The sequence below is a fragment of the Vombatus ursinus genome, unplaced genomic scaffold, assembly GCF_900497805.2.
Source record: "Vombatus ursinus unplaced genomic scaffold, bare-nosed wombat genome assembly UNPS02014789.1, whole genome shotgun sequence".
NCBI classification, from domain to species: Eukaryota; Metazoa; Chordata; class Mammalia; order Diprotodontia; family Vombatidae; genus Vombatus; species Vombatus ursinus.
Genome location: NW_020954567.1, coordinates 5,210,858 through 5,215,199, shown reverse-complemented (window position 1 = coordinate 5,215,199; position 4,342 = coordinate 5,210,858). Strand labels below are relative to the sequence as shown.

Genomic DNA, 4,342 nt, shown 5'->3' with positions numbered 1-4,342 from the left:
GGGTATGGGCCCAAGCCAAGACCTTTGCCCCTTACCCCAAAAGAAATTTGGTCCCACTTGTCTAAGGGATTCTCCCTGAATTCTCCCACTTGATCAAGGAGGTCTCTGGCATTCCCCTGAGGCCATAATTCCATCAATTGGCCTTTCATTGTGGCTACACCCAATCTCCCAATTCTCTGTTACCCTTGACTTAGCCTAGCCCTCCATTGTCTTACCCCCCTATGGTACCAGGCCACTTCCCACCCTTAATCCCATCTAGGCTCCATTCTCCCTTGGCCATTTGGTCCAGGTCCCTGGAGTTCTATTACTCATAGACTACTTAAGGTCCATCTTGTCTCCATTAAGATGCTCTGATTCTTATAATCTAGCCACTGCTCAGACTTTTACAATCTAGTCAAAAGTTCACAGGTGCTCAGATTCTTTAAGAGTCTGGCTAATACGGCGGGTCTTTAATTTGAAGACCAAACAGAGGAGTTTGTTTTTGATTTCAGAGACAATAGGGAGCCACTAAAGGTTTTAGAGCTGGAGAGTGACATGGTTAGACCTATGTTTTAGGAATATCAATTAGGAAGTTGTGTAGAAAATTGGCTCCATGCATTCCAGAGGTTGAACGCAAGGAGACAATTTAGGGGGCTCTGGCAATGGACTGAGAAAAAGGTGTGAAGTTTGAACTATACATAGGTTGGTTTGGCGTGGCTGAACAAGAGTAGTGGCCCTGTAAGTGGCAGGATGACGGAAGCATAGATATGCAAGAAATGTAGGGGTAGAACTGGCAGGGTTTAGTCACTGGTTGGATATAGAGGATAAGTAAAAGTAAAGAATCAAGGATGACTCAAATTCCCAACCTGGGTTACTTGAATAGAGAATTTATTAAGCACTTACTGTGTACAAAGCTCTGTGCTAAAGCACTTGGAACACAAAAAGTAAGACATCTCCTGCCCTCAGGGAGCTTATATTCTAATGGATGAAAACAATGCACATTGAAGGTTTCAGCTGCAAATCTGATGGAAAGGTCTCAAAGTCCAAAGGATGTAGTAACAAAGTAGATAGTAATACCCCTTCTTTGATGTCATTTCCAGTGATAGAATCATAGCATTGATGGAAAGAACAGTAGTGCCCTCAACAAAACAGAGAAGTCCCGTAATTCAAAGTGGATCCTTTGATTTCTTCGTAAGAAGCTCCTGTTAGCAATAATTGAATTTTGCCTTCCTCCAAAACTATTTATATAATGTTAGCTGGATATAAGATTGCAAACTTTTGGGGAGCAAGCTCTCTCATCATTTTGCCTTTGTAATCTCAACCGTAATCTTGTACAGTAAACATAGTGAGTACTTAATAAATATTTGCTGAATTAAGCTTAATTGAATTGAATTCTATGAAGTATAAATGATCAACATAGGGGAATGTCCCTGTCTTCTCTCATCAGGACTAATTTGAAAGGTTTAATCTGTTTCTGAAAATCCCCAATGCATCAAAATGGGAGCAATAGTTCCTCTCAAAAACAAGTTTGCAAATAAGGAATTTAAATTGGTTGTTGGGTTTTATTTTTGTTTTTTGCCATCTTGATATTTTGCTAGGTGTGGCTTTGACCTTCAGGACTTCAAGGCAAAGGGAGATACAATGAGGGACCATTTCTTAGGAAATGGGCTCAATTTGAAATGAAATTACAGCTCCTACAAACCAGCAGTAGCCTACACACAAACCTGAAGCACTACACATATTTAACAGAGCCCTTAAAGGTTATGAGTCATTGCTTCACATCATTTGGATTCAATCCCTCTAAATGAGCACCCACTTGGGACTGAGAGGGCCAAAGATGAACACCTTCAGGGCACAATCCACAAACAACGAAGAGAAAGAAAATTGCGGGGGAGAAAAGAACAATTGGAAACCAGACAAAGGCAAAAATTTCTACCTCCTTCCTGTATCTTGTTTTCTTTCTCCTTTGTACCATCCTCATTAATACTAAAATACACACACACACACACACTTCTCCCTCCAGTCCCTAGGCTCACAATACACACATACACACACGTGCACACACACTCACGCGCGCGCACACACACACACACACACACACACACACACACTCCTCCCTCCAATCCCTAGGCTCCTCAATCTACTTTTGAGAAATTGCTCTCAAGCCAATCTTTGAAAACATTCTGTCTAAAGTATAAAGGATTGATAACAACTTAAGCTACTGCTCCAGAAGGGAGATTTACATTTTAACAAACATTTCCAAGCCTCAAACTAAGAAGCTCAGAGAATACAGTAGGGAGTCTTTAAGGAAATGGTCCTCCCTTTTTTCTTTCTTTTTTTTTTGCAGGGTCGGGGGGAAGAGGAAATTATTTTCCCAGTGCCTCTGAAATCCTGGATTTCCACTGACTGCCCCCTATGCCTGGAACTCTCCCTCCTGTCAAGGCCTGAAATAAATCAAACCCATGAGTTGAGGAATAAAGCATCTTTAATTGAGATAACAGGATAGCAAATCTGCCATCCTGGGAGATGTCCAGTGGATTTTCCCAATCAAAGAGATCCATGAAAAAGTTTTTATAATTTCAGGAGGAGAGGGAGAGGAGATGGTATAAGGAAGTAAGGCCTCGTCATGAGACCCCAGTGGCCCTTAGCAACTGAGGTAAGGAAAGCTACTTCATTCTGGCTGTTTTGCCCATCATGCCATGAATCCCAAAGAAAGGTGGCAAGGACGCTAGAAGCTAAGATCTAGCTTGAGCTGGGCTCTCCGACATGGCAAAATCCCTGGTGGGACCAGCTCAGCCTAATTAGGAATTATTGTGGATATTCCCCCCTTGAGGAAAATTGGTAGGGAAAAGACTAATTTCAGAGGAATAGTCATTTTGCCATCAGTTGCTGGAATGTAATTGTATCTTGAATGGTTAAATCAGAAGTCAAAGTAAGTGCCAGATTTTAAGAAGAAAAGAAAAGGAAAAAGAAAAGGGAAAAGAATAGCATGAGCTCCAAACAAAAGGGTTTAAAGACCTGAACAACTCTCAAAAGTAAAGCCATAGTGACTCTGGCTACCACCAAAGCAGTCACTCTGGGAATTCCAAAAGAGCCTAGAAATTGCTTTAACCAGGAAAGAAGTCACTTCTTTGCCAACCAGACACATGTTGCACTGTAGCATTGTGTCGCAATGCAAATAAAGTCTGTCAAGAACTTGGCAGGAAATCTAGCGAAACAGTATCTTCTTGTGAACACCTGTAAGACAAGCCAGGAGGACAGCAAACATAAGAAAAAGAACAGATCTGCTCAGGCTTTATAATAACCAAATTATCAGCTGCAATTATGAAACACTTAGACTCACATGGGTATACCCTCTTGATAAAAGCTGTTACTCCCTTCGTTGACTTTTAGAAGGTGTTACCTTTGGCATATGGTCAGGTCTAGTCACTTTACCTGAATTCACTTTTAAAAGTACTGCTGGTATTTATATGAGGAAATCTGTTTTTTTTTGTGTTGTTTTTGTTTTTTTTTTTTTTAGGCAATCGGGGTTAAGTGACTTGCCCAGGGTCACACAGCTAGTAAGTGTCAAGTGTTTGGTCTGAGGCTGGATTTGAACTCAGGTCCTCCTGAATTCAGGGCCGGTGCTCTATCTACTGCGCCACCTAGTTGCCCCCTATATGAGGAAATCTGGGAAGAAAGGGGAAATGCATGATTTGGGTGAAGATAATGGAGGGAGAAACACAAGGCATTTTTGTCTTCAGGTTATACTATATACTACTAAGTTGGAAAGAGGAAAGTGATGAGGAATTTGAGAAAGATATCACAAACCTAATACAGAGGCATAAACACAGAGTAGTGATCAGAGACTTCAATTGTCCAATTGTTCATTTGTTCAACACGCTAGAGGTCTCTCGGCTCTTGCCTGGCATTGATAATAATTCTATCTCCCCCAAAGTGCAAAAATTAAGATAAAGGGACGTTCTGTGCTGGATCTGATTCTCACCAAAGGAACTGGTTTCTGGAGTGGAAATGATTGAAACATTGCAAAGAAGTGGCCACCACCTCTTAGAATTTATGATAGAGGAGGAAGGGAAGTTGAACATCATCTCACATGCACCCTGAATTTTAGGAATGCATGCTTCAAAGGGTTCAAAGAAAGAATCAATAGAATTCAATGGACTAAATCAGATAGAAAAAGCCAGCCCTCTCCACCTCAAGAAATGAAAAACCTTTAAGAATGAAATTCTGAAGACATAAAAGGAAACCAATCCAATAAGGAATACAAATAGAAGTTTGAAAGTACCCATGTGGATGCACAAGGAAAGATATATACATATCTATCTATCTATCTATCTATCTATCTATCTATCTATCTATCTAT

General features: G+C 40.7%; 1 long non-coding RNA gene across 1 annotated transcript in view; it reads left to right on the top strand.

Annotated features, from left to right (window-relative positions):
- Positions 1 to 2,332: 2,332 nt before the first annotated feature.
- Positions 2,333 to 4,342, top strand: part of LOC114047720 — a 7,942-nt gene continuing 5,932 nt past the window's right edge. Inside the window, exon 1 of the long non-coding RNA XR_003569651.1 lies at positions 2,333 to 2,635. This is a non-coding gene — a long non-coding RNA (uncharacterized LOC114047720). The remainder of the gene's footprint in view (positions 2,636 to 4,342) is intronic.